At 49.3% G+C, this 20922-nt stretch overlaps 1 long non-coding RNA gene across 1 annotated transcript; it reads right to left on the bottom strand.

The window, feature by feature from the left end:
* Positions 1–346: 346 nt before the first annotated feature.
* Positions 347–7825, bottom strand: LOC142475929 (uncharacterized). Its single transcript, XR_012791202.1, has 3 exons — positions 7467–7825; positions 2940–3006; positions 347–600 (listed from the first exon to the last, which is right to left on the bottom strand). It is a non-coding gene; the product is annotated as an uncharacterized LOC142475929 (long non-coding RNA).
* Positions 7826–20922: the final 13097 nt, after the last annotated feature.

Raw genomic sequence — 20922 nt, 5'->3', positions numbered from 1 at the left:
AGAATGTGTCATATGGCCTGTCACAAGAGACCAGAACTTATCACTGTGACCAGACAGGACAAAGCAGTTCAATAAATGTTTATATTCCAGCCAGAGCCAGCAACCTCAAAACATAAAACATAATTGAGCTATTCTCACTAAAACAGGGGCATACGGAAGGGATCTGAGCTGGCTAGGTGCTGAGCACCACATTGAAGGCTTACCCGGGACTTGCTTCCACTCTCTGTTGAGGCAAATATCGTCTAGACTTCTCTGGTACAATTTGCAGCAGAGACCTTTCAAAAGTAATGCTTAATAGTCCTGCTCTCCACTTCTTCTCTGTGAAGATACAGTTCATAGTACAAAAGTTCTTTTGAATGTCCCACAGGGTTAGACTTCCAGGCTCATGTCTGGGTGTCTCCAGCACAGTCTTGGAGCTCACCGCTTAGTTCACTTTGACGGCAAGATCAGAGTGAACTATGGAATGCTGATTGGGTTCCCCTTTCATAGATTCCCTGCTTCCATAGGAAATCATGGTAGAATTGCAGGTGACCAATCAGTAGGTGAGGGTTCATCTGTAATTGGTCAATCAGATGAGGTGGGGCTAAGAGATGTAAGGGCCTGTGGAGGGAAATACAAACGAGTCAATGGGAGCAGCACCTATCAGTGTGGACTCAGCAATGGCTTCCCCCAGCTGGCTGGAATGATTTCCCCCCTTGGCTGGCACCACTCTGGCTGGGGAGGTAACAAAATGTTCCACTTTTATGGTGGATGCCCCCCCCCCAGTCAGATGTCCGCCAATTGCCACTCTCCTTTCTTTCTACACTTCACCTGCTTCTCCAGTCACAGCAGCAGCCATTTTCCCCAAACGTGTGGGCTGCACAAAGGGTTTCTCATCCCCACATGCCCAGACTTTGGATATGCTTAACTGTTGCATAAAGTAAAGAAAAAAAAAACCATTTCTACACTTGCAGTTGAATAAAGAGTATATTTTACATAGGATGCATAGGCTACCGGGCTTTTAAATACAGGGTAGCTAACGTGTCTGATGGTTAGATGAGCCCCAGGTAAGGACGAGCCCCAGGTATTAACCTTTATTATACTTGTGTGTGTGTATTATAGTACAGTATATGCAAGTGATACAATGCTAGGTAAAAAAAACATCTCTAAATCCTCTCATTGAAGCCTTTGCTGTGTGTATTATAATATATGCAAGTGATACAATGCTAGGTAAAAACTATCTTTGAATCCTGTTTCATCCTACCCTTAATTAAATTAAGCATTGAAACCTAGACAGGGAACACCCTGTGTAGAAAACCTTCTGTTTGAATGTGCCTCAGATGTGCTAATTAAGCAGACAAAAGTTTAAAAGGAAGTTCAGAAGAAGTGGACACCCCCAACTGGCCCTGATTCCTGCATTTGAATTACGCTGGAAAGGAGGATATCATCTATACCAGACTGCATCATTACTGCTGTGATGCTGCCTTTACCATTTATATTTGCTGTGTGTTCACTTCTTCTCAAATTATGCACTTCTTTTTACCAGCCTCAGTATGTCTCTAACTCCATTCATATATCTCCATCTCTCCTTCCTTTACCACTTCTCTGTTCACATGAACTCCTTTCTTACCTGCGTCCTCTGACACCACACAGCTATATCCCCTGCACTAAAAAACACCCCTACAAATCATCCTCACACATCCTCTTTCTATCCATGCTTCTCCTCCTTGCTTCTGGGGATATCTCTCCCAATCCTGGTCCCTGCCTTATTCCTACATGCTCTCGTCCTCGCCTGCCAATTACAACCTCTACTCCTTCTGGTGTGAACCCCTCCAACCTCACACCCATCCCCTGCCACCCTCCCTCCTCTCTCCCTTTCTCCTGTGCCCTTTGGAATGCTCGCTCCCTTACTCACAAGTGCCTCTCTGTGCATGACTTCTTTCTCTCTCACTCTGCTCCTATTTGCTATAACTGAGACCTGGCTCACTCAGTCTGACACTGCTCTGGAAGCTGCGCTCTCCTATGGTGGCCTTTCTTTCTCCCACACTCCGTGTCCTGACGGCAGGGGTGGAGGCGTGGGAATCCGGCTCTCTTTCTGCCGTTACCGAACCATTCCTATTCCTCCATCTCTTGCTTTTCCCTCCTTTGAGGCTCACACTGTCCAGATCTTCTCTCCCTGTCCATGTGGTGGTCATTTATCGCCGACCTACCTCTTCTCACCCCCCTTCTGCCTTTCTCACTTTGAATCCTGGCTCTCTTTCTCTCCTCAGACTCCCCCGTTCTTCTCCTTGGGGACTTCAATTGTCATATTGATGGCCCCTCTCTCCCTTGGACATCCCACTTTCTCTCTCTAACCTCTTCTTTTGGCCTTCAACAGTGGTCTGCAGCCAGCACCCACAAGGATGGCCATTACTTAGACCTGGTTTTCACTAAAAACGTCTCTCCGATTTCTCCATTTCCTCTTTTCCTCTCTCTGACCATCACCTCATCTCATTCTATCTCGCTTCTCCCTTTCTCCACCTCCATCTAACCCCCGGTTCTGCAGAAACCTGCGCTCTATTCACTTTCCTGACTTTGAATCCACGTTACGCTCCACTCTCAGCTCTGCTACAGACCCTGACAACCTGGTCAGGAACTACAACTCTGCCTTGTCCTCCTCTCTTGATCTTCTTGCCCCGCTTTCTCTCTGCCGCCCTCGCCCTTCTAACCCTAGACCCTGGCTAAATTCCCACATGCTGCGTTCCTCTGAACGCCTCTGGAGGAAATCGCATACTCTCGCAGACTTCCTTCACTACAAATTTATGCTATCCTGTTTCAACTCTGCCCTCTCGCAAGCTAAACATGTCTACTTTTCTTTTTTTTTTGTAACTTAGATTTTATTGCATTTTTCCAAACAAGTGATACAGAATACAGTATACATTACATTCATTTTTAGTGTTAATCTCCGCTATAGACAGTACCGTATGTCAGCTCGTGAGACATATCCCGGTTTTTCGGGCCCTACTCGACCGGATTGTTTTGGGTGGACTAGCAATAAAGATAATAACATAATTCACATAGTACGATTAATTCAAATTGACAAACACAAAATCAATAAAGAAAAAAAAAAAAAATTTAAAAAATAAGGAGGTGGGTAGGAAGGGAGTAAGGGGTGGCGCGGCCGGAAGAGGAGCATCGACTCGTGCTTGGTCTCTTCACCGATCCTAGTAAGGTTCTTTGTGGGTTGCGTCCTCTCCAGTTTAACACCTCTGTAGGTGTTCTGTCTATTTGTCTGTATAGTCGTCGTGAGCTGAGTTTTCGCTCCTAAAGGAGAACGCACCTGCATCTATCACAGCCAGATTGTGTTCCTCTCAACCCCGGATATCCATCTGCGCCAGCCAAGGCGCCCATACTTTGAGATAATTGGTGCCAGTGTCGTTAACTAGACTCGTCAACTTTTCCATCTGGCAGATAAACCACAATCGATTTTGAATCTTTGGGATACTTGGAATTTTGGGGCGTTTCCATAGTGCTGCGATCTCGCTCCGTGTGGCTATTGCAAAATGTGCTATTAGTTTATTGTTTGCTTTGGACAGGCCCGTTAGTGGTCTATTCAAGAGGAATAGCCATGGGTCTGGGGGAATAGTGAGGTCGAAGACCCTCTATCCAATGTCTAATTTCTTCCCATAGTGGGGAGATCCGCGGGCAAGACCACAGCATATGTAACAGATCGGCCGATCCTCCGCACTGCCGGGGGCATAGTGAGGAGGATCCAGGCACGAACTTGGCTAATTTAATTGGGGTGAGGTACCACCGCATTAGGACCTTATATGCGTTCTCCTTTAGTGCGGTACATATGGAGCTTTTTGCCGTGGCCAGATATATAGCGTTCCACTCGTCGTCTTCTAATGTCTCTCCCAGGTCTCTTTCCCATTGGGTTCTAAATGACGATGGCTGCTGTCTAGAGCTCGCAGAATCAACTACTTCCTTGTACAATTGTGATGTGAGTCCCTTTGTGTCGGTCTCTGCCAGACAGAGCTTTTCGAATGACGTCAGGGGGGGGTATGGGGCAAATTTGTTATAAAATGCTCGGAGCTGGAGGTACCTAAAAAATTCTGAGTGGGGTATATCTTTTTCTTCTCTGACGTGATCAAACGTTTTAATCTTGCTATTGTAACCCTCCAGATCTTTAATTCGTATATAACTTTTTGTTTCCAAATTGATGCATCTCCCTCCAGAAGGCCAGGAGCGAACTTGGGATTGTTCCAAATTGGGGACATCAAAGATTTACTCGTTGTGAGAGAGTATTTAGTCTTATTAGCCTCCCAGATAGACAACGAGTTGGTCATTGAGGAAAGTGGCATGTCAGCAGATCGTCATGCTGTTTTAGGTAGCCAAATCAAGTTGCGTATTTTTAAAGGAGCGCAGGCAGCACTCTCTAATTCCACCCACCATTTTAAATGTGGACTGGATTGCCATTGAACAATTTGGCTTAATTGAGCCGCTTTGTAATATGAGAGCAGGCAGGGTACCGCTAGGCCCCCCGCTAGGACAGATCTTTTCATATTTAATTTGTTGACTCTCGGTTTTTTCCCTCCCCAGATAAATTTAGAGATTGCAGACTGAAGTGAGAGCAAATCCTTCAGTCTGAGTGGCACTGGTAACGTCTGGAAAAGGTATAGGATACGAGGGAGTAGGTTCATTTTGACGCTATGTATCCTACCTATCCAGGATATTCGTATAGAGGACCATTTATGGAGGTAAGCTATCAACGTCCGAATTAGGTTGGGGTAATTTGCATTGTAGATGTCTTTTGTGTTCTTGGCTATGTGGACTCCTAGATATTTTATGTATTTCTGTTGCCAGTGGAAGTTAAAATTCAGTTGCAATAACTTCTCTACGTGTCTAGGGAGATTGATGTTGAGGGCTTCAGATTTAGCTTGATTTATTTTAAATCCCGAAATGCTCGAGAATCTGTCCAATAAATCCAATAGGTTTGGCAAGGAGGTGAGGGGCTTTGAGATAATTAGTAGGATATCATCTACGTACAGGGCCGCTTTATGTGTTTGAGAATATACGTTTAACCCTGAGATATCCGGGTTGCCTCTAATTTGCGCCGCCAGTGGTTCTATACATAGAGCGAACAGGAAAGGGGATAATGGGCATCCCTGTCTCGTGCCACTCTTAATTTGAAAGGGGAGAGATGAAAAGCCCTGGTGTATTACCCTGGCGGTAGGTCCTGAGTACAGCGAGAGAATCACTCTACTCACCTGATCCCCAAAGCCAAATGCCGCAAGCGTCTCCTTCAGGTAAGGCCAGTCTATCCTATCAAAAGCTTTTTCTGCATCCAGACTTAACAACATACAGGCATACCCCGGTTTAAGGACACTCACTTTAAGTACACTCGCGAGTAAGGACATATCGCCCAATAGGCAAACAGCAGCTCACGCATGCGCCTGGCAGCACGTCCTGCACAGCAATACCGGCTCCCTACCTGTACCGAAGCTGTGCGCAAGCGGGGAGACTATAGAGCCTGTTACAAATGTGTTATTTACATCAGTTATGCACGTATATGATGATTGCAGTACAGTACATCCATCGATAAGTGGGAAAAAGGGAGTGCTTCACTTTAAGTACATTTTCACTTTACATACATGCTCCGGTCCCATTGCGTACGTTAATGCGGGGTATGCCTGTACTTTGTGTGTTATTTTTAGTGGCCAATTCTACCAGATCAATAAATCGCCGGGTTTTGTCCGCTGCCTGTCTGCCTTTAATGAATCCGACCTGATCTGGGTGTATAAGTCTGGGTAGGATTAGACATAATCTATTGGCCAATAGTTTAGCGTATATTTTAATATCAGTATTGATTAGGGATATGGGCCTATAACTTTTGAAGTCCAGCGGATCTTTACCTGGTTTATGGATTAATGATATAGACGCTTGTAACATCTCTCTGAGGATGGGGGCTCCTGCTAATATTGCATTGAACACGTGGAGCAACCTAGGGGCTAGTACTTTGGCAAATTTCTTATAGTATAGCCCCGAGAAGCCATCAGGCCCTGGGGCTTTTGAGGGTTTGAGTTCCTTAATGGCTTGTGACACCTCCTCTATAGAGAAATCAGCGCCCATGGCCTCTCTCTCTGCCTCTGTCAATCTCCCTAGTTTTGAGCTGGCTAAGAAATCTCTCAGCTTCTCGCTCGTTTTAGCGTTATGTGCCACTTTCTCTCCATTATATAGTGTTTCATAGAACGAACCAAATTCTTCTACTATTTTCTTAGGGTTGGCCGTGCCTGATTTTAAGCGTATAGCTTGGATATTAAACTTCACTTGTCTGTCTCTTAACGCTCGAGCCAGCATAGTATCCGGCCTGTTCGCTTTTTCGTAAAATTTCCTCTTAGACCAACTCAGCGCGTTATCTGCCCTGGAGGTCAACAACATGTTTAGTTCAATTTTGGTATCTTTCAATTCTTGTAGGGTTACTCTTATGGAGAGATGTAAGGGAATGTAATCTCGATTGAAGCTTCATAATTTTTGAGTCCCTTTCCCGTTTTCTCCTAGCTGTGGTGCTAATTAGTATGCCCCTCAGCGTCGCTTTGTGAGCCTCCCATAATACAAACTGGGAATCTACAGAGCCTGTGTTTGTGTGGAAGAATTGAACTATTTCTTCCTTTATTGTCTCATAAATCTCAGGGATTTTTAGGATTGATTCGTTGAGCTTCCAGTTCGCTCCTGGTCTGCCTGTTCGGATGTGCTCGCACCTTAGCTCTATCGGTGCATGGTCAGACCATGAAATATCATTGATCCCAGCTCGGGAGACCAGAGGAACCAGTTGGCAAGAGACGAAAAAGTAATCAATTCTGCTGTAGGAGCCGTGTGGGTGGGAATAGAACGTATAGTCCCTATCAGTCGGGTGTAGTTCTCTCCATATGTCAGTCAGTTGGTTGTATTTGAGGCCCTTGCGTAAAGAGGTCCCCACTTTTTTATGTACTGTGCCCGTATTCCCTGATCTGTCTAGGATTGGTTGCATGACCATGTTGATATCCCCTGCGAGTATTACGCCGCCCCTTGCGACGGTGCGTAGAGTCCGAAAAAAGTCTTCAAAGAAGACTGCGTCCTGCTCGCAGGGGGCATAGATTGTGGCTATTGTGATGCATTGCTCCCGTATCGTGCCCACTAGTATAAAAAAGCGTCCCTCTGTGTCTCTTTTAATAGTTTGGGCTACAAATGGGATTTTATTATGGAACAAGATGACCACTCCACGTTTTTTAACCGGTGCGGTGGAAAGGTAGAACTGGGCATAGTCTTTGTCTAGGAATTTAGGCGCGTTGGTCTTGCTAAAATGAGTCTCCTGTAACATTAGGACATCTGCGTGTTTTCGTTTATAGTCAGCGAAAGCTATTTTTCTCTTGGTTGGGCTATTAAAGCCCTTAACGTTATGTGATATAAGGGTTAACGCCATCACTTAATGTGTGAGAAGTGTAACAAGCTAACGTTTGATGACTCACCCTGTCCACTTTGTCCCTTGTTCAACTGGCGGACGTTTTTGGTGTTACCATCCGGCAAAGTTCTTGTGTTCCGTCTAGGTCGGCATCCTCCCCGGCCGGGTGGGGAAAGGATTGGGAGAGGTAGGGAGGGAGGAGACAGTACAAGGGAAAACACATAAGGGGTAAAGCAAAATTGGAAACATAAGTTAATCCGCTTTGTAATAATGAAAAAAAATAAAAGAAAAACCAGAGCTCCCCTCAGGGTCCCCCGAGTGGGAATCTGACGCCCAATGGGCAGGTCGGTATGCCTGATCTTCCAAAACGGCCGGCTTTCCCTTCCCAGGACCGACCCCCCTGGGACTTGTTTGAGGTCCTAATTCGTCAGGGACCTATATGAGGAACACATGTACGACATCGTTGGTGAATCCCACCGGCGCAAAACTGATAACTAACTTAACCTTAAACTGTAGCGTGATTTTTAACTTTATAACGACTTACAGCAGTACCTAAGTTATAGTGAGTGCATATCCATATATATACATGCATATACCCAGCAGTTGAATGAACACAATTATTTAATGATTTAATGAACATATTTAACCTATTTAACCCATGAACCTTATATAACACTAGCTGAGAGACCCGGCGTTGCCCGTGATGTAAATGCGTAATGGGTCGTATTATTTATAAATCGTGGAACAATAGGTGAGTATTTGTTGTAAAGGTTTCATAATAATGTTGAAAAGATGGAAGAAAATGTAATACGATGTTGTATAAAAATGGTTTATTGTAAACACACCACAGTACAATGTATATTTTGGTGACATAAGTGATGTGAAAATGTGAGGCGTGTGTCTTCCTAGGGTGTGAGGCGGCGGATGGGTGTTCAGTACGGGTGGCGCGTGGGTAGTGAGTGCTGGCTGTGGGTTGGGGTCCTGCTAGGGTGTGAGGCGGCGGGTGTGTGGCGAGTGCGAGTGACAGCTGGTCAGTGATATTGTTGCGTAGGGGCAGGATGCGGCAGGTGTGTGTCGAGTGTGTGGGTTGTCTGTTGAATGCGTGCGGCGGGTGGGGGGAGGTGGGAGGTGGTGTGAAGGGGGAGGAGGTGGGAAGGGGAAGGGGGGGTGGAGGCGGTGGGAAGGGGGGGGAGGCGGTGGGAAGGGGGGGGAGGCGGTGGGAAGGGGGGGGGGAGAGGCGGTGGGAAGGGGGGGGAGGCGGTGGGAAGGGGGGGGAGGCGGTGGGAAGGGGGGGGAGGCGGTGGGAAGGGGGGGGGAGGCGGTGGGAAGGGGGGGGGAGGCGGTGGGAAGGGGGGGGGAGGCGGTGGGAAGGGGGGGCTGAGGCGGTGGGAAGAGGAGGTGAAGGGGGGTGGAGGGGAGGTGAAGGGGGGTGGAGGGGAGGTGAAGGGGGGTGGAGGGGAGGTGAAGGGGGGTGGAGGGGAGGTGGAGGGGAGCTGAAGGGGGTGTGGAGGGGAGCTGAAGGGGGTGTGGAGGGGAGGTGAAGGTGGTGTGGAGGGGAGGTGAAGAGGGGGGGTGGCGGGGAGGTGAAGAGGGGGGGTGGCGGGGAGGTGAAGGGGGGGGTGGCGGGGAGGTGAAGGGGGGGGGTGGCGGGGAGGTGAAGGGGGGGGGTGGCGGGGAGGTGAAGGGGGGGGTGGCGGGGAGGTGAAGGGGGGGTGGTGGCGGGGAGGTGAAGGGGGGGGTGGCGGGGAGGTGAAGGGGGGGGTGGCGGGGAGGTGAAGGGGGGGTGGTGGCGGGGAGGTGAAGGGGGGGTGGCGGGGAGGTGAAGGGGGGGGTGGCAGGGAGGTGAAGGGGGGGAGGTGAAGGGGGTGTGGAGTGGAGGTGAAGGGGGGGTGGAGTGGAGGTGAAGGGGAGGTGAAGGGGGGGGTGGCGGGGAGGTGAAGTGGGGGGCGGGGAGGTGAAGGGGGGGGTGGCAGGGAGGTGAAGGGGGGTGGCGGGGAGGTGAAGGGGGGTGGAGGGGAGGTGAAGGGGGGTGGAGGGGAGGTGAAGGGGGGGTGGAGGGGAGGTGAAGGGGGGTGGAGGGGAGGTGAAGCGGGGTGGAGGGGAGGTGAAGAGGAAGTGGAGGGGAGGTGAAGGGGGGGTGGAGGGGAGGTGAAGGGGGGTGGAGGGGAGGTGAAGCGGGGTGGAGGGGAGGTGAAGGAGGGTGGAGGGGAGGTGAAGGGGATGTGGAAGGGAGGGGAAGTGGGGTGAGGGGTGGGTGAGGGGAGGTGAGGGGTGGGTGAGGGGAGGTGAGGGGTGGGTGAGGGGAGGTGAGGGGTGGGTGAGGGGAGGTGAAGGCCGCTCACTCACCCGTCCGGCAGGTCCCACGTGGATCTGAGGCGGGAGGCAGCGTGTTGTGGCCGCTCCCCCGCTGTGTCCCGGGCGCTCGCTCGTTCCGCTTCCCCGCTGACTGTAGCGGTGCCGGGGGGGGGGGGGGGGGTATCGGGGAGACACTGACACTGGAGGGGAGGTGAAGGGGGGGGGGTGGAGGGCGGGGTGGAGGGGGGGTGGAGGGCGGGGTGGAGGGGAGGTGAAGCGGGGTGGAGGGGAGGTGAAGCGGGGTGGAGGGGAGGTGAAGGAGGGTGGAGGGGAGGTGAAGGGGGGGGTGGAGGGGAGGTGAAGGGGGGGGTGAAGGGGATGTGGAAGGGAGGGGAAGTGGAGTGAGGGGTGGGTGAGGGGAGGTGAGGGGAGGTGAAGGGGGGTGAGGGGAGGTGAAGGGGGTGAGGGGAGGTGAAGGGGGGGTGGAAGTGAGGGGAAGTGGAGTGAAGGGGGGTGAGGGGAGGTGAAGGCCGCTCACTCACCCGTCCGGCAGGTCCCACGTGGATCTGAGGCGGGAGGCAGCGTGTTGTGGCCGCTCCCCCGCTGTGTCCCGGGCGCTCGCTCCCCCGCTGTGTCCCGGGCGCTCGCTCCCCCGCTGTGTCCCGGGCGCTCGCTCCCCCGCTGACTGTAGCGGCGCCGGGGGGGGGGGGGGACTGAAAGCGCGGGAAACAGGGAGGCTTCCGCCCGCCGCCGCGAGTGAGGCCGCCGCCATCTTGGGCACTCGGTGCCGCGAGGCAGGCTGCCTGGCCACTGGCTGTTCCCCCGCCGGGGAGGGGGGTGAGTTGTGAGCGCCGGGGAGGGGGGGGCATGTATATGTGTGGGGGGGGAGAGGTGGGAGATATAGAGGGGGGGTCTCGCATGGCCGCTGACACTGGGTGGGGGGCCGCTGAATCGGTAATAATAGTGTGTGTGTCCCGCTGACTGTAGCGGCGCCGGGGGGGGGGGGGGAGCGGGGTGAAAGCGCGGGAGACACGGGGAGAGGAGGAGGTGCGCGCGGGTCACGATGTTCAGGGAGGTGTGTGTGTGTGTGTGTGTGTGTGTGTGACAGTGTGTGTGTGTGTGTGTGTGTGTGTGTGTGTGTGTGTGTGTGTGTGTGTGTGTGTGTGTGTGACTGTGTGTGTGTGTGTGTGTGTGTGTGTGTGTGACTGTGTGTGTGTGTGTGTGTGTGTGTGTGTGTGTGTGTGTGTAACCTCATGCTGTCTGGCCTTCCTGCCTCTCACCTGTCTCCACTACAATCTATCCTAAACGCTGCTGCCAGATCACTCTACTCTTTTCTAGATCTGTCTCAGAATCTCCCCTCATGAAATTGCTCTCCTGGCTTCCGATCAAATCCCACATCTCACACTCCATTCTCCTCCTCACTTTTAAAGCTTTACACTCTTCTGCCCCACCTTACATCTCAGCCCTAAGTTCTCGTTATGCACCATCCAGACTCGTGCATTCTTCTCAAGGATGTCTTCTTTCTATCCCCTTTGTATTTAACGGGTTCAGGATTTATCTCCTACTGATTTGAGACAATCTCCCCGGGTATAGAGCAGGGTGTTACAGTTGTGATTGGGGTCGCTGGAAGGTCCTTTGGAACATACAGAAATAATTTCCCAAATCAGAACCGAGCAGCATATCAGTATTGAGACGGGGCAGCACACCTACCTTGCAGATACCATTGCCAACAGCCCAGTCCAGGTACTACTGGGCAGTACCACACACAAATGTACCGGGGCACAGGATGAGAGATTTGACTGGGCCCCCACCCCCATGTAAGTAGCCTTACAAGAACCCCCATCCATTTCAGACATTGCAAGCCCCCTTTACTATTCCGCCCTTTCGTACCTCTTTGTGGGCCCCCTCCTCTCCCCATGTATTTCTCTTCCCCAGTCTGTCTCTCTTCACTCACTCTCCCCCCTCCACTATCATTAAATTAACCCCCTCTACCTCAATCCCCTGTACACACACAACACTGGTACAACCCCCTACCTCACAATAATACACCCCACACCCAAAATGCAATACTCTTCCACACTCAAAATACAATAACCCCCCACAAACCCAGCATACAATACTTTGCCACACCCAAAGTACAATACAACCCACACCCAAAGTACAATACAACCCACCCCCAAAAAACATACCCCCACACACACACCACAATACCCCTCCTCACACACCCAAAATACAATACCACCCCTCCACACATCCAAAGGCAGTGCTGGCTGCAAGTTGAAAACTGACAGACTGGTTTAAATGTTGTGCTTCAGGAAGGCAGACAGCCTCATCTTGGGGTATCTTTGGCACAGCCTTGCTTAAGACTTGGTAGTACCTCTGTGATGGGCAAGGGTAACCAGGCTATATAATAAAGGCTAAGCCCTCTGGTTGCCTTGGGTCCCTGGCAGCTACCTATCCCTGTAAGCCAGGGGCCAGGTATCTTTGCATGAAAGTTAAATTGACCCCTGCTTTTTACTTTCCATGTTCCCTTTACCCCAGACTCATGACACTTTCTGTGTGTAAGTTTTAGGTAGGATATTTGGGTAAGAATGCAATTATTTTGTTTGTAGGAGTTTGGGGAGACCGGAGCTACCGGTAGTACCTTTATTCTACCCGTGAGCAGGCATGATTTGCCTGTACACGTGCAAAATTACATCTGGGCAGCCCCGTGTGCCCCAGACTCCAGGTTTTCGAGCCCTGATATCTCACTCCTATATCCCTTACAGCCATGAGTCTCCCCATGTATTAAAATATGTTTTATGTTTCATACATGTATTTTAAGGCTCGGTGCAGTCAGACAGGGCAGCTGCTTAAGGTGCCAGCAAGTCTGCATAATGTCTGTAGTTCAAAGAGGAGACAGGATGTTGAGAGGTGTGGTGGTGCTAAGTGGACGGGGCAGGGCTGAGTACTGAGTCTGGAGAACAGAGACAAACTGTGGGGAGGATCCTCTGGCCTGCCAGACTTAATGGAGCCTACACAGTAGGTGGCAATGGATTGACTGGGGCAAGTGGAAGTATGTTGGTGCGTTTCCCATTGGCCAATTCATATGTCCTGTCCCCCACATCCCGAACTGGCATGGCATGCACCCTCCTCTGATGTCAGCCAAGAGATGAGCCCCTGTTTCTATATTCTAGTGGAATAGGGTTTCCACGCTCTGATTGGTCGCTCCTCCTAACACCATGCTAAGTATAGCTTAGTGGAGTGTATGTAAGGAGATGAGCAAGGCAGAGAACCAGACCATCCAGTGACTTGTGTCGATGAAGGTAAGGTGGGCTTTTCAAAGTTACTCTTTTCGAAAAAGCAGAGGAACCGGGGGTATATTCCAGTCAGGGTAAGCCCACTCCAAGCGGGCGCCCAGCACTTAGGAAAGTGTACATTACCCCCCAGACCTCCATTAAGTGTGCTTTTGTTGTCTGTCTATTGTGTATATCTTCTTGTTGTACGCAGGTTTTCCAAAATAAACTCCATTTTGTTTCTACTACTCAGTTTTGCCTAATGTATGATCAATGAACAAATATAAAAGGTGTTACAAGTACCTGGTCTCCCATGACAACCTCTCCACACTAGCCTGAGCGAAGTCTCTAGAGCTGAGATTGGCTGCCCTTTTTACAGATTCCCAGCCTCCATAGGAAATCATGGAGAACAGGGCAGAACTGATCACAGCTCACATACCGTGAGTTGGGCCAATCACAGCACGATGGGCAATCTGGGCGGCGAGTATGATGAGGAGGCTGAGGTAAGGAGGGTGTAATTATAAATCAAAAATGAGAACCGCTCTTACCTGCCAATGTTCTCAATGCTGACCCGATATCTCTTTATACGCCTCTCTGTCTGGGCAGACTGGCACCCAGATAGGAGGTCGACCAATCCCCACTCTTTTTTGTCATTAACACATTACTCAAAAACAGCAAGCTTGACCCTACCTGTCTTTCTAACTATTGACCTGTCTCCCTCCTGCCTTTTGCCTCAAAACTCCTTGAACGTCTTGTATTCTCTCGATTGCTCCATTTTCTCAATACCTATTATCTCCTAGAGTCTCTACAATCTGGCTTCTGCACTGCTCACTCCACGGAAACAGCCCTCACTAAAATAACTGACGACCTCCATGCTGCCAAAGACAGAGGTCATTACACTCTGCTAATATTACTCGACCTCTCTGGAGCATTTGGCACAGTGGACCACCCTCTTCTCCTCCACATTCTCCATACTCTTGGTATTCGGAACAAAGCTCTATCCTGGATCTCATCATACCTCTCCCATCATACTTTCAGTGTCTCTTCTGCTAACACTTCCTCCTCTATTGATCTCTCTGTGGGGGTACCCCAGGGCTCTGTACTGGGACCTCTTCTCTTTTTTCTGTACACACTCTCTCTAGGTGACCTAATAACATCTTTTGGGTTTAATTATCACCTCTGCCGATGACACACAAATATACTTTTCAACACCTGACCTTACACCTGCTGTACAAACCAAAGTTTCTGAATGTCTCTGCTATGTCATCCTGGATGAACCCTCCGACGCCTTAAACTCAACATGGCTAAAACAGAGCTCCTCATACTTCCTCCCAAACCTGGCCCTACTACCTCCTTCCACATTACTGTTGGAACTACAGTCATTCACCCAGTAGCCCAAGCATGCTGCCTAGGGGTCACACTCGACTCCTCTCTCACATTCGCCCCTCACATTCAAAACATTTCTAAAACGTGTCGCTTTTTCCTCCGCAATATAACAAAGATACGCCCTTTCCTCTGTTGCTCGACTGCTAAAACTCTGACTCAGGCCCTCATTCTCTCCCGTCTTGATTACTGTAACCTCCTGCTGTCCGGCCTTCCTGCCTCTCACCTGTCTCCCACACAATCTATCCTAAATGCTGCTGCCAGAATCACTCTACTCTTTCCTAGATCTGTCTCAGCATCTCCCCTCATGAAATCCCTCTCCTGGCTTCTGATCAAATCCCACATCTCACACTCCATTCTTCTCCTCACTTTTAAAGCTTTGCATTATTCTGCCCCTCCTTACATCTCATCCCTAATTTCTCATTATGCACCATCCAGACTCTTGCGTTCTTCTCAAGGATGTCTTCTTTCTACCCCCTTTGTATCTAAAGCCCTCTCCCGCCTTAAACCTTTCTCACTGGGAGGCGCATGCGCGACGGTACAGAGTATGGACGTGTAAGTTTCGTGCTCCGTGCCCCGCTCGAGAAATAAATGATAAAATAACCACAGAAACGAGTAAAAAACAGCATATACAACACAGTTATAAAGCACAGGATCCCAAGATGTCCAAAAGAGGGGTGCAAGTAACAAGAAAGAAGGGGCTGCCAGAATACTTCGGAAGAACGTGGCCGGGCAGAGCGGAGTCAGAAATGGCGCCGATTTTAAACGCGGGCTCAGAGTCAGAGCCAGACGGAGAAGGAGAAGAAATCAGCGATCAGGGCCTTGGGCCGGTCCGGCAGTGCGACTTCATGCGGCTTTCTAACGATCTACGGTCCATGTTACAGGCTGAGATGCGGGATCTTAAAAAGGAGGTATCAGGCCTGGGAGAAAGGACGGGGGTCCTCGAGACGAAAATGAACCAGTCCATCAAAGCCATTAAACGACAGGACAAAAGGTCTGGGGATTTACAGGCACAAATAAATGAGATCCGAGACAGGCAGGAGGACGCGGAGAACCGCGATAGGAGAAACAACCTGCAGATCAGAGGAGTGCCAGAATCAGTCCTGGACTGTGATGAATACATCACGCGGTGGATGGAGTCAATACTGCCGGAGACGCAGCAAAGGCTGCTGGCTATGGATCGCTGCCATAGGGCACTAAGGGCCAAACCGCTGCAAAATGAGCAGCCAAGGGACATTGTGATCAGACTGCACCACTATAGAACGAAGGAGGCTGTGCTCCAGAAAACAAGACCACTACCAGCAGTGGAGTTTGAAGGGGCCCGGTTACTAATATTCCAGGATCTTTCCCCAGTAACGTTGGCTAGGCGGAGAAACCTGGGCCCCCTAACCAAAACTCTGAGAGACAATGGGGTGAGGTACCGGTGGACCTTCCCCTTTGGCCTTTCGGTAACGAGAGGTGGCAAGACCATGCTAATAAGAGAGCCAGAGGAAGGCCCTGCCATGATGCACAAGCTAGGGCTAGGGGAGGCCCCCGTGCACTCGAGCCCCCATGAACCAACCCTGGACCCAAACTGGTCACAGAGCCCCAAAGCTCCACGAGCGAGAAGAGACAATTAAAGGCCAAAGAAGTAATAAACAAAAAGCAAAGAAAGTTAAAAAGTTACTCTGTTTTAAAGTTTAGAAATGTCCCCAGCAGCTACAGACGTTGTGCAATTTATTAGCCAGTTTTAAGGTGATAATCGCACGCCACCAAAGACTCAATCACCGAGACCTGCAAAAGAAATAAAGGTACCTGGAATCGCTGGCCTTCAAAGCAGAGAAAGCATGGTCTCCAAAGATGGCGGTGTAAATGGAGGCACCGCTGGATCCACGCTGAACCGCAGGAGCAGGAAGGTAAAGGAAGGCGGGAACCTGGAGAGAGCGCGAACACCTCCGTCCGGCCGAGCAACGAAATCCAAAATGGCGGCGGAGCGGAAGGACGTCATCACCCTGAGTCGGAAGATCGGGCGCCATCTTGGAGGTGGCAGCCACGGATGCGCACGGCGGGCCCGGATGACGACAGACGGAGGAAGGCAAGACTAATAAGGACTCTAGAGGTGGCCGAACATTGCCGGACCGGCTTTTCTACACTAGTATAGAGGAGGAAGTGGACGGGGAAGGGTAGCGGAGGGAAGGGGAAGTAGCGGGAGATAGAAGGGGTATGTTAATAGTAGAAAGAAGAGGGGAGAAGGCACTCCACAATAGAAGGATAAGAGGAAGAGGCTTAAGAAGGTTAAAGTAGGTTAGACAGCAAGGGGTATCAAAGAGAGGAGAGGGAGGTACGGCGATAAAGGGGAGGGGAAGGAAGTCAGAGCTAGGGAAGTGAAGAAGTGGGGCAGTAGCAGATGAGAGGAGGGGGAAGTTACGACAGGGAGGCAGCAGGTGTACAGAAGGGTCAAATAGGTAGATAGAAGGGCAGCGTAGGTGATGAGGGAAGAGGTAGGTAACACTAGAGAGGGTAAGATTGGAAGAGGTAGATGGGAACAAGGGAGCTGGAAGGCAGGGAACAAGGGAGCCGGAAGGAAAAGAAAGATAGAAGGGAAGTCAGGCAGGGAGTAGAAGACCGGCAGCAACACGGAGCACGGCAGCGACCATCTAAGCGATAGAGGGACCAGGTGAAAAAGAGAGGAAAGCACTAGTGAGGAAGGTGCAGGACTCAGGAGCAAGGGTGGCGGGTCAAGAATGCTAGGAGGGGATAATTAAGTTTCTATGTGGTTTCAGTTTCAAATTTAGGGGAGGGAGGCTCTTCGCTGGCCTAACAAAGTCCTTTGAGCCTGAGCAGCTGGAGAGGGCTACACACACTCCAGGATGTCGGAACTAGCCCCGCAGACCGGGCTGGAGCTCAAAGGCAGCAGTCTCTGAGCCGGAGGAGGAAAGAAGAGGCGCCGAGAAATGTCATTTTATGTTAATTGTGGTCTTGTGTTTATGTTCCCCCAGGTTCCCCCTTTTGTGTGTTCCCCATCTCTTGTTTCCTCAGGGGAGCGGGTCAGATGGAGTGAAGAAAGAAGAAGCGAAGAGGATCAGTGGCATGCGAGGCCAGTAAGAATACGACAGAGCAAAAGGCTGAAGCTCACAAATGAGTAAGGAAATAGTCTTAATCTCGCACAACGTTAAGGGTTTCAATAGTCCAGCTAAAAGAAGGGTTGCATTCAGGGACTATAAGCGGAAGGGAGCAGAAATACTGTTTATACAAGAAACGCATTTTTCAAGGAATAATAGGCCAAACTTTTTAGATAAAGATTTCCGGACGAGCTTCCTGTCCGTTGCACAAGTTAAAAAAAGAGGTGTAGCCATCTTAGAGGTGTAGCCATCTTAATCCATAACAAACTACCATTTATAGCTGACAGAACATACACGGACAGGGAGGGACGGTACATAATAGTGACCGGGACTATTCAAGCCCACCCCATCACTCTGGCGACAGTATATGCCCCATGTGAATCTTCCAACGACTTTTTCACAGTATTTTTTTCTAAGTTACACAAGGTAGCGACAGGCAATATCATACTGACAGGAGACTTGAACCGAGCACTCAACAGCGACTTGGACAGATGCTCTAGCACTAACAAAGCCCACAGACAGGACGTACTAACCATATCAAACGGGATGAGACAGTGTCAACTCTTGGATATATGGAGGGAACAACACCAGGGAATGAGGGAATATACGTTCTACTCCCACCCACACAACAGTTACAGCAGGATAGATTATTTCCTTGTGTCTAATAGATTGGTTCCTGGGGTCACTCGTTCAGAGATACATGATATTTCATGGTCTGACCATGCATCAATAGAGCTGCGATGCACCTTAATTCCACTAGACAGACCCAGAGCAAATTGGAAACTAAATGAGATCCTGTTAAAAATACCGGCTGTAGAAAAGGAGGTAGGGGACAAAATTGAAGAATATTTTCTGGAGAATGAGGGGAGTGTGACCACACACTCCACGCTGTGGGAGGCCCATAAGGCAACCCTCAGGGGGATATTAATGAATTGGCCACCAGACGAAGAAGGGAAAGAGAAAAAAAGATAAGAGAGTTAGAAAAACAATTAGCAGACCTTGCAGCCAATCATAAAGCGAACAAGCAAGATCATATTCTGAAACAATTACTAGATTCCAAAACAAAGCTCAGTCTCCTGCTCTCCTCCCACGCAGAGAAGGAAATGACTTGGTCTAAGCGCAAATTTTATGAAAAAGCTAACAAGCCAGATACCCTACTTGCCAACAAGCTAAAAAATAAGCTTCCAAAGTCCCACATTCACGCAATACGAACCCAGAGTGGGGAACTGACATCCATTCCTGGGAAAATAGTAGAAGAATTTAAAACCTACTATGAAACACTATATATAATGGAGATAAAGCCACCCACACTCGCAAAACACAAGAGATGTTACAAACATTTCTGACAGAGGCAAAACTACCCACACTGAGCAGGGATGAGAGAGAGGCGCTACAAGCTGACTTCACGTTAGAAGAGCTGTCAGAGGTGATTAAAAATCTCAAACCAGCTAAGGCACCGGGGCCGGACGGCTTCTCGAACCTGTATTACAAAAAATATCTGAAATTATTGGCCCCTCACATGCTCCGATTATTTAATGAGATTCTAGCGGGGGCCTCCTTCCCAACTCAAATGCTGCAAGCCTCAATATCAGTGATCCACAAACCTGGAAAGGACCCGGCAGACTGTAAGAGCTACCGGCCTATATCTCTGATTAATTCCGACATTAAAATATACTCCAAACTCATAGCCAACAGAGTGGGTAGCGTCCTTCCCGGGTTGATTCATGCGGATCAAGTAGGGTTTATCGGGGGTAGGCAGGCGGCAGACAACACCAGGAGGATAATTGATTTGATTGATCTGGCCAAACAGAAAAACATTCACTCCATGGTGTTAAGTCTGTACGCAGAGAAAGCCTTCGATAGAATAGACTGGCCCTACCTAACAGCAACACTTGGGGAGTTAGGTTTTGAAGGACGCCTCCTAAAAGCCATTTTGGCACTATACGAGAGCCCAACGGCTCGGGTGAGACATCAGGGATTCCCCTCCGAGCAATTTAGTATTAAAAGTGGAACAAGACAGGGGTGCCCGCTGTCCCCGCTGTTGTTTGCCCTTTGTATTGAGCCCCTGGCAGCCCACATCAGACATAGTCCAGATATTGCAGGAATCTCGATCGGTGATCAAACACACAAAATAGCCTTGTATGCTGACGACGTCATTTTGACGCTGTCAAAACCTCTCACATCCCTGCCCAATGCATTTGAGGTATTAAGTTAATTCAACCAAATTTCGGGTTTTAAAATCAATCAGGCCAAATCGGAAGCCCTCAACATAAATGTACCCAAAGAGGTGGAAAAATTGATAGAAATAAACTTTAATTTCAAATGGCAACCCTCCGCAATCAAATATTTAGGGGTATATATTACACGGGACTACAAAACGATATACAAAGCCAATTTTCCCAGGTTAATTAAGACGCTGAGAGAGGATCTTCGAACCTGGATGAAAGGTAGTATCTCATGGATCGGGAGGATTCATAGCGTGAAAATGAGCCTCCTCCCAAGGATGTTATATCTTTTCCAGAGTCTACCTATACCTTTTGTAACAGCAGACATCCTCTCTCTGCAGTCCCAAATTATGAAATTCATTTGGAATAAGAGAAACCCAAGAATCGCAAAGGGGATCTTAAAGAGATCCACCGTTAGAGGAGGACTAGCGGTACCTTGCTTGATAGCTTACTATAAAGCGGCCCAACTAAATCAAATTACACAGTGGCACATGGACCCACAACTAAGGAGATGGGTTGAATTAGAGAAACACTGCTGTGCACCTATTGATATACATAATGTGATCTGGATACCCAAGAGGGGATTAAACAAGATGGGCACGCCACTTCAGACCATAGTCAATTCATTAAAGGTATGGGAGGTCACTAAATTCAGATGCAATCTAACCCCCAAGGACTCACTTATGACACCGATCATTGGCAACCCAGACTTCGCTCCAGGTCTGAATAGAAATAATTTGCTAGCTTGGGAACAGTCGGGTATTACACGGCTCAAAGATCTGGAGGGTAACAAATATATACACACCTTTGACCAAATTAAGGCCACAACAGCGATATCAAAAAAGGAATTTTTTAGATACCTTCAGATCAGAGACTTCTATAACAAAACCCCAATTAGACCTGTAAGAACAAATTTTGAGCAGCTGTGTTCTAGGGGTACGGACACAATGGACTAACATCTAGAATGTACATTGAAGTGATCTGTCCAGAGACCCCCAATGACCATCGATTCACGTACATTAGACAGTGGGAATCAGACTTAGGCGAGACGCTAGAGGACGAGGAATGGGACAAGATCATACAGGGAGCGGCGAAAAGTTCAATATGCACCACATTAAAGGAGAACGCATATAAAGTCCTTATGCGCTGGTACTACACCCCGTTAAGGTTAGCTAAATTTGTTAGGGGCCACTCCCCTCTCTGCCCAAAGCAGTGTGGGGAGGTGGCGGACTTGCAACACATGT

This window comes from Ascaphus truei, unplaced genomic scaffold (assembly GCF_040206685.1).
Source record: "Ascaphus truei isolate aAscTru1 unplaced genomic scaffold, aAscTru1.hap1 HAP1_SCAFFOLD_1434, whole genome shotgun sequence".
NCBI lineage: Eukaryota > Metazoa > Chordata > Amphibia > Anura > Ascaphidae > Ascaphus > Ascaphus truei.
The sequence above is the reverse complement of the archived record's forward strand: the minus strand, read 5'-3'. Positions and strand labels throughout refer to the sequence as shown.